This window comes from Babylonia areolata, chromosome 22 (genome assembly GCF_041734735.1).
Source record: "Babylonia areolata isolate BAREFJ2019XMU chromosome 22, ASM4173473v1, whole genome shotgun sequence".
NCBI lineage: Eukaryota > Metazoa > Mollusca > Gastropoda > Neogastropoda > Buccinidae > Babylonia > Babylonia areolata.
In genome coordinates, this window is record NC_134897.1 from 21,689,865 (window position 1) to 21,699,864 (window position 10,000).

Here is a 10,000-nt window from a genome sequence, read left to right on the forward strand (position 1 = left end):
TTTGCGGCTTTGTATGAAATACTTCGGATTAACTTCCAGACGTATTAAGGCTGGTTATTGCGAACCGGTCTTGAGCAGTTATATATATATATATATTAATGCCATTGTTGGTGTTATACGATTTTGTTTGAATGTGTAATTCACTGCCTGCTTTTGTTATGTTGCTTGCACGAACAGAATTCGTTGTTTGTATACAATCGGTCATTTAAACATTACATTTTCTTCAGACATAATGATGCTTTACACGCAGGTTTTTTTTGTTTGTTTGTTTGTATGGTTTTGTTTTTGTTTTTTGTTGTTGTTTTTTGTTTTTGTTTGTTTGTTTGTTTGTTTAAAAACAGCAAAGCAAAGTGGAAAGTCGATTTGTCATATCGATGATTTGTGGGTGCTTGTCTGTCCGTCTGTCTGTCTGTCTGTCTAAAAGCGTGTGTGGTGGGGGTTGGGTCGGCATTGGGGGAGGTGGAGTTGCACTTGTAAAACAACAACAACAAAAAGAAAATGAAAAAAAAAAAAAAACATGGTGATGAAATTAACAGCAGGCGTTAACGCTGGCGATTGCAGATTCTGTACAGAATAAAACACATTAAAATACATCGATGAAAAAGAATGTCATCAGACGGTGTTGCAATATTTTTGATGCTTGATTATCTTGTGGAAAAAGAATGGTTTATCGAGACTCTCTCTGCCTCTGCCTCTCTCTCTCTCTCTCTCTCTCTCTCTCTCTCTCTCTCTCTCTCTCTCTCTCTCTCTCTGTATATTTTCTCTTTGTCTCTGTCTGTATACCTTGCTCTCTGTCTCTGCCTGTCTGTCTGTCTGTTTCTCTCACTCTCTCTCTCTTTAAATTTGGATATATTACGCATATAATCTTACTACGTGTATACACAAACAAAACCATGTTTTGGGTAACCCATCATACAAGTTCGTCTTTTTAATGACATGTAAATACACACGGCAAGATTCGAAATAACGCTTTCATTAAAATTTTTGTTGAAGATGGAAGTAGTACTAACCGAGAATTAGTTGGTCCTCTGTCATAGCTCGACGGAATATATTTTTGTCTAAAAAAATTCATATAACACTTGACAGCATAATATAAAGTGGAATTAATCTTTTTGAGATCTACATGGGGTGCATACCATATTTTTGCATTGCAGGTCTGGTATCTTTTACTGTGCACAGAGATATCGGATACACCGAAACGAAACTTTGTCAAAGAATAGTTTACCAAACGGTTCATATTCACTGATAAATATGGTTCTGCAAGATTATTCGTTTTGAACTATATCTGTACAAGGAAAATCTGTCACTATTTTGAACATGATAGTTCCATTCCTGTCATCTGCAATCAGTTACAGGTTGTTTAAAACAAGCCAGAAAACTGTTTATACATCAGTCCAACACCTTGGTTGAACCATACAAATGCAAAACAGAAACAAAATAAACGGTTCTGGATATTGGTTACCCATGTTTCTTTTCCCCTGGGATTCATTCATCTGAATCAGTTTTAACCAATATCCAATACATCTTACCACATTAGAATAAATAATTAATTGGAACATCTGTCAACCTTATTATTAAAAAAATTTTTATGATAGTCGTGTCCGACTATGACCGTCAGAACAGCAGAGGAGGCAACTGCTGTTCCGACTATCTGGGCTAGAATTTGATTATAGTGGAGAGTGTCTTGCCCAAGTTACATCCCCACTCTCTCGGCCAAGTGGGTTTTAGGACAGTCGGCGTTGGGGGTTCCCAAAGGCCAGCCAGCCCACAAGGCTGCAGCACAAAGAGCCATGCCTCCTAGTTTGAGAGTCATAATTCTTCACAAAAGACTAAGCTGTAAATGATTTCCCATTGACTGGAGAAACCATTGATAATTGATAATACAGCTCTCACTTTGCTGTTGGCCCAAATATAATCTGTGATATAAGCCGAGTGTTGGGCCACACTATAAACAATATCGTTTAGCGCTCCTCTATCAACCTTGTGCAAAAGCCATTTACAGCAAATGTGTAATGTATCCACACTTAAAGAGTGTATTCACACCTTCAAATGGGGTCATGGCTTTATCACTGAATCTAATTAATCTATCGCTCGCTATTCCGTGTTGCCCCCCCTCTCTCTCTCTCTCTCTCTCTCTCCACACACACACACACACACACACACACACACACACACACTCACTCACTCACTCACTCACTCTCTATATCTCTCCGCCGGCTTCTACCTCGAAAACTCAGAAAAGAAAAGAAATACATGGATACAAAAAATAATCAGTAATTATTTTTTAAGATTTAAAGTGTAACGTGATAACCAGTGTAATGTCTGCATCATCGTGTAATGGTTTACACCTCGATTCTAGGTGTTTGCAATATTCTTTCTTCTACCAAGCTCTGTATAACCGAGGGAAAACTTTCCTGCAGTGTGTACGGGGTGCACGCGATGCTGGGAACCAGGACAGCCATTTGCCGGGCATCATATGGTGCCGGAGAATCCATCGTATCCCACGTGAGCTGGGCCCCGTCTGGAAAGTTTTTCTTTCTTTTTTTCCGGGTCATCCAGACCTCGGTTAAAAAAAACAAAAAACAAAAACAAACAAAAACCCCCAACAACCCAGTATTGGAAATTATTAACCAGACACGGAATGCCCCCCCCCCCCCCCCCCCCGGCCCCCCTCCATCCCTCCCCTTTTATTTTATTTTTTATATATAACTTATGTCTCAGTGAGATTTATATAACATTTTTACAGTGAGTGAGCTGAAACATCTCGACTTAAAATTCAGCGAAAAGACACGAATCCCACAGTAAATATAACATCTTTATGACACTGATGAATAACAACAAAAAAGACATTTTCACCTCTCTCTCTCTCTCTCTCTCTCTCTCTCTCTCTATATATATATATATATATATATATATATGTACAGTGACATACATACACACACACACACACACACACACGCTCTCTCTCTCTCTCTCACACACACACACACACACACATATATATATATAATTATAAGTATGCACGCACACACACACACACACACACACACACACACATATATATATATATATATATATATATATATATATATTCCCCCTTTCGCTTTCCCACCACATCCCCCGCCTTTTCCCTCGCCGTCCCGGCATCTTCATAAAATGCACGTGAAATCATGGTAGGCCACTGCACCACCAAAAAGGCTTCATCTCTCATTGAGAAAAACGACGTCCAGCCGTTTATCGCATGGATCCACGGGGGCGCAGTGGGTCATCTGCCATTTACCCTAATAATTACTCTATACTTCACAGCTCCCGGCAAAATTTAAACTAAAATATATGGAGCCTGGGTGCCGAAGAGCACGCTAGGCTGATAGTCAATCTATCAATAGCGTACGCTGGAAAATGTTTTCGACGAAGTAAGTGAACAAAGTCTACCCTATGATATCACGCAGTGGACACAACGTACTTAGTCACGTTGCATGAATCACATGTGTGTGTGTGTTTGTGTGTGTGTGTGTGTGTGTGTGTCACTGTGTGTGCCCAATGTGTGTGTGTGTGTGTGTGTGTGTGTGTGTGTGTGTGTGTGTGTGTGTGTGTGTGTGTGTGTGTGTGTGTGTGTGTGTACAACGAACAGTATTTAGAGACTGCCGTGCATGGATCAGCATCATTTGTACAGAAAAAAAATTTAATGGCATCAATTGCAATGGTCACATATGTTTTATAAGGAGTCAGTCCCTCAGTGATACATGAATAAAAACTTTCGACATGTCAGTGTTGATCGATAGTCCGCTGTCTAACTGACGATCACACACACACCGTCACACACACACACACACACACACACACACACACACACACACACACACACACACACACAGGCCTAATGCACAAGTAAAGAACAGTCTCACTTTGCCTCGTCCCACTGCATGTGTGCTCCCATCCCTGCTTTAAACTGTCCAGCCAATGACACGCTAAATAAACGATCGAAAAAAAAGAAAGAAAAAAAGAAGAAGAACGTAACTGTGTTTTAACTGTCAGCAGTGTAAACATTTTTAGTAGGCTTCTGAAATGTAGTCTGTAGTTGCCATTCATTGCACTGTACTCATCGGGGCTGAAAAACGTACTTCTCGCACGCTTCTTCGGTTTAATTGTTTCGACCTGTTTCAGTTAAGAGATGCTTTATGGTACTTGTTGGGTACAGACGTACCAAACAAAAAATATCCGTCCATTAGTTGAGTACATCGGTATCATTTTTTGCAAATGTTTCTTTTTAATATTTTCGTTAAAACATTCAGGTAGTGCAACGGTGATGAGGCCGCGAAAGATAATGAGATTACTGATAAATCTCTTCTCGGGTAGTGTCTTTGATATCAGTTTCCCTAAAGTTTCGTTCTCCATGCAAAGTATCGAGTGCGAAACTTCTACTGGGAAATTAGCTGACGGACTTGTATCAGAATGCACCGAATAAAACTTCCTGTTTGAGCTTCAAGTTTGCTGTTCAGCAATGCACACTTAGAAGAAAGGTTGGTTTTGTTTGGTGTTGAACAGTGAGTATGCAGTCGTTTTTGCATATCTTTTGCAACCTTTTATCATTTGACCATTTGCTTCAATAACACAGGCAGCTGTCGAGTGTATCGTAACTTTGAAATTTGACGAAGTTGTCTGGTTCACAAAAGTCAATGAACTCATAAAAAAACAAACCCAAAACCAAACGAAATAGATTAGACACGTTCACGTCCATTCCATTTTTTCTTTCTGTCTTTTTCTTCCTTTTTTTCTTTTTTTTTCTTTCTTTTTTTTCTTTTTCCATCAAACACGCACAAATTCAGGAGTCGGGGGTGGCGCGGGGGAGGGTACGTCGTGGGGGAGGTGTAGGGGTTGAATACTCTAATGAATAAGCAGGATTTGATTCTTCAAAATTCTGTACTATTTTCAGACAAGCTTTGGTGAATGATAACTTTGGCAATTTGGGAGTGGAACCTTGTCTGAAACATACCCAGGATATTTTGTAAAACAAAGAAGGGACTGTTGAAAAAACTTCACAACTTGTTTTTTCCCCCTACACAACCACTACTGCTATGCTAACTGAGCACTCAGATACGATATAGATAAAACAGAAAGTTCTACAGTAAAATGATACCATGTGACAAATCACAGATTTACATGAATTTTATAAAGGTATATATATATATATATATATATATATATATATATATATTGGACTTGGAAGCTGCAAGGACAATCTTTGACAGCTGTTCTTTGCAAGCCACATCGACTGGGCAAGAGAATTGTTTTGCCTCAAGTACAAAAGTTGTTGAACTTAAACAGCTTTCACTTTTGAGGTGAAGTTTCTGTCTTGCTTTAACTTTGAGTGTTATGATTTGTCATTAAACTCACATCATGTTTGGGTCAATTGCAGATTTGTTGTCTTATAAAACAAGTGCGCCTGTTAGACCAGATCAAGAGAGAAAAACACTTGACCTTGAAGAACAGAAGCTAACTGGACATTAGACTGTCAACTCTTCATTCTTAATCTTTTTATTTATGAGGTGTTTTGTTTTTGTGGCCTTCGACGGTGTGTGTGTGTGTGTGCGTGTGTGTGTGTTTGTGTGTGTGTGTGTGTGTGGTTCTTGTTCTTGATCTTGTTGTTTTTTGTTTTTCTTTTCTTTTCTTTTTTTTTTTTAACCCATTGCTGCTAATGATATAAATAATAGTCTGTGAAGGGTTGTCACCTCAAAGAGACAGAGCTGACAGGTCAGGGTGTCAGCGATCATTATGTATGTGGACTTCTTCCTCATGGCACAGCCTGCCTTCTGCTCTTCACTAAAAAAATATCTCTTAGAAAGCTGTACAATACTGTGCCAACCCCATACCTGCCAACTCACTTTGCATGTGTATACATGAGGTGTGAGAGTTGGAGGCTCATTATGAAGAGTGATCATGAGTTGTTCCTTTTATATATGTAATGTTTAACTTGGTTATGGTAAAGTGTCCTGAGCTGAAAGAGAGAAAGGGCATTATACAGATACATTATCATCATCATCATCATTAGTAGTAGTAGTATTCTAGTTATGATTGATCATCTGAATTAGCGACACAACTTAAAAGTTCACTGAAAGTAGTATACCCTTTCCAATTTCAAGCCACACTGATATTATTTCACCAGGGTTCAGCAGTCAAGTTGTTAATGAGTTTTTAAGTCTAAACATGAAAACAGTGTTATATCATCTGTTAATGATATTGTAGTATATAGTGTAGATTTCTTTCTTTCTTTTGATCAGAGTGGAAAACAACTAAATCTTGTTTTATTCTATTATATATATATATATATATATATATATATATATATATATATATATCTGTGTGTGTGTGTGTGTGTGTGTGTGTGTTACAAATGGAACAGAAAGACAAAATGTAAGAAAAGATATTGTGTGTTGTGGTCAATAATTTTGTAAGCATGTCACAGAGATATGAAAATACTTTGATTCATGGCTGAGCAAGAGTTTGTAAGTTAGAGAATTTCATTACATAAACCGACCCATTCAGTCACTGACAGCCATTAAAAAGTTTTCAGACTCACACACACACACACACACACACACACACACACACACACACACACACACACACACACACACACACACACACACACACACACACACACACACACACACAAGCATGCACACACACCCACACACACACAAACATGCAAGCGCGCACACACACACACACACACTCACTCACTCACTCACACACACACACACACACACACACACACACACACACACACACGAAGTGTGCACGCATGCATGCACACACACAATCTCACACACGCGCACACACACACACACACACACACACACACACACACACACACACATACAGTCATACACACACACACACACACACACACACACACACACACACACACACACACACACACACACACCCTTGTCTCCCCTCCCCCCCCTCCCCTTCCCCCCTCCCCTCCCCCCCTGCCCCCCCCCCCTCCTCCCACACACACACACACACACGCATATACACATACGCACACTTCAATGACAAAAAATTTCATTGCTGAGGAACTGACAGTAAGATCAGACATTGATTTTCTTCTTTAAAATTGAGCAGTAAAGCATTTATGAAAGAAATCAGGTTGCACTGTGAAATTTGAAATTGGTAAAAGAAACATGATGTTTAACCTATGAAGAGAGTTTTGACAAGACAACATATGTCTACTGTTAGAATTTTTGTAGCAGTGAAATGTTGAAAGGATTTTGAAACAAATATGTCGGGTCTGAAAACAACAAAAAAGAGAAAGAAAATCATTACAATTATCATCTTGGAAAGTTACTTGCCAAATCTCACTTGAACAGTATTAATAATATTCACGTAAACAATTCTTCCTGTATTTTACAGTATGATCTGTTACATTAAGTATGACAAGAAAACTCAGCTGTTGTCGGTACTTCTGATATTCATTCCCATGCCTTTTTAAAGTTGTAAAAATCTTACTTTCGATTGGATAAGACCTTAGGCACTGATTCTTAAGTGATCGCTATTTGTGGATTATACAATTGCTTCTGATTTTTGTGCTGGTCGTGGTTGGTCTGCATTTGAATTGTAGTGTTTGTTTGCATGCGAATGAATTGCTTCGTGTTTTGTTGCTATGTGTCCAAATCATGTACGTTTATGCTTTAGATATATGTAGCATTAAAAAAATTGATCGTCTGCTTAGTTATATAGGCATATTATTATTAGTACATTTTATAAGGAAAATTAAGAGAGACTTGAGGTTCATTTATGATGTGTGATGGGTGCCTATGCTCAGTTAAGTGGGCTTCATTGAGGCAATGAGAATGTGTAAAGCGGGCTAAAGAGGCAGCGGCATGATTGTAAATGAATCGATCCAGAAGATATGTCAACCTGCTAGTGCCTGACCCCTTTCATGTGATAAACAGAAGTCAATCCACTGTTAGAGAATCATGTCGGTTTCGGTGGGTTTGGACAAGACATACCAGCATGACACCCGAAAGTGAAGTATGTGCCTAATGGCGGGTAAAAGGTCATACTAAAAGCCACTGGTATATGAGTGAACATGGCATTGCGCCCAACGCAGAAAATATAAAGAAAAGAAGCAGCTTGCGAATTTGCGCTTTCACTGAGTCCAGCAGGGTGTGGCTATCACAATTCAGGATCTCATAGATCGAGAACTTTGCCAAGTTGATTCTTTGACCAATAAAATAAAGAAAGTGTGCTCATGCCAGATGAGTTGCATGAAGGTCTGGTTAGAAAGGTTAGTTGAAGTAAAATGTGCAGAACACATGCACTAAATCATGTGCTGATACAGACAAGAAAACCAGCCACTGTCAACACAATTCATAGTGTGTATGCTCACACTTACCACAACCACACAGCACAGACAGCTTCGAACACACACACACCACACACACAACACACACACACACAACACGCTACACTTAGCACAAGTATTTCAAAGAGAATAATAATTCTGCAGATGATTTTTGTAAAGTTATTTCTGATGAGGTTCTTATGGTTGAACTTTCACAGGCATATAGTTCATAGCCCTATTTCTACATTCCTTTAATGCACTTCAGAATTGTGTTAATGGTTTCTATTTATTTTATTATTATTATTGAATTGTTACTGTTAAATGTAATGCATGTTAGTTATACATTTACGGTTTCTTACTTTTGTTCTCCCCCCCCCCCAACTCTCCCCATGCCCCCCCCCCCCCCTTTTTTTTTTTTTATTTTTTTTAACGTCTAATATCACTGATAGTGAAAAGATGCTAAACTAAAGAACGAACATACCAAACACACAACACACACCACACACACACACACACACACACCAACAACACACACACACACACCACACACACACACACACACACTTTATCTGTTCAAATTGTTGGCAAGGTTGCATGCTCTTAGTGCTTGCAGCTGGGGGATATGGGCCTTTGGACCATCCAAGTGCTGCTAAGACACTTTGCGAGAGGGTGGGCGATAATAACTTGGGCAAGCCTTTTGCCGACTTATCGAATTCTGCCAGATGTGGGTCAGAGTTTGCCTCCTCTGCTTTTTGATGGTCATAGTTGGACATGACTACTTAAACTACACAGACACACTGAACAATTGAACACACACTCATGATGGTAATGCAAACACTAATAACAGACTGAGAGAGAAGTCAAGAAAGATCAGTTTGATGGATAGTGTGAAATCATTTCTGTGGATGTTTAACATGCGCTGCATAATGCTGCAATATACAATGTATTTGTTGTTGTGTGTGTTTTGTGTGTGTTGTGTGTGTGTTGTACTGTTCAAGAGTACCAGTTTCTAATCGTCACATAGAGAAGAGAGAAAGTTGATGTGCCTGTTAGTCATTTGCTGCGAACAGTGAACTGTTACATGCTTACATGATGCATACACATGATGTGTGTAAACAGGTGTAGTGTGTGTGTTAGTGTGTGTGTTGTCAAGGCTATCAGTTAAAATGTCGACATTGATGACGTGTCTGTTGATTCCCCCCCATCCCACCACTCCTCTTATCTCCAGCCTCTCCCTCACCTCCCCAGCCCACCACTTTTTCTAGAATATGCATTCCGTTGACGTCTGACTGACATGTCGAAGGTGTTGTATTCCCAGGCCTAGCCAACCCGGATAACAGCGTAGCAGTCTCATGATGGAACATGGGTGCCATTTTGTGGGCTGATTTTATGATCAGCACAGTCCCCCCCCTCTTCCCCCCCTTCCCCATGTCAGCATGTGGTGTGAGTGTTGTTGTTTGTGTTGTGTTTGTTTGTGTTCTGTTGTCTTTGGTGGTGGTATGTGTGTGTGTGTTCATTGCATGCTTGTGTGTGTGTGGTCTGTGTGTGTGGTGTGTGTGTCTGTGTTGGTGGTGTGTATTGTGTGTGTGTGTGTTCATTGCTGCTTGTGATGTAGTGTGTGTGTGGTGTGTCGTGTGAGTGTGTGTGTGT

The 10,000-nt window shown here is 39.6% G+C and overlaps 2 protein-coding genes across 8 annotated transcripts in view; both read left to right on the forward strand.

Annotated features, from left to right (window-relative positions):
- LOC143296987 (uncharacterized) overlaps window positions 1-599 on the forward strand; it is a 69,677-nt gene extending 69,078 nt beyond the window's left edge. For all 7 annotated transcript variants that reach the window (XM_076609086.1, XM_076609083.1, XM_076609089.1 and 4 more), the window contains one exon: window positions 1-599. This exon is cut by the window's left edge and continues 2,055 nt beyond it. The gene's annotated coding sequence lies outside the window, so the exon portion shown is untranslated.
- Window positions 600-4,462: 3,863 nt separating this feature from the next.
- Window positions 4,463-10,000, forward strand: part of LOC143296886 (tyrosine-protein kinase CSK-like) — a 62,009-nt gene continuing 56,471 nt past the window's right edge. The window contains exon 1 of the mRNA XM_076608871.1: window positions 4,463-4,520. The gene's annotated coding sequence lies outside the window, so the exon portion shown is untranslated. The remainder of the gene's footprint in view (window positions 4,521-10,000) is intronic.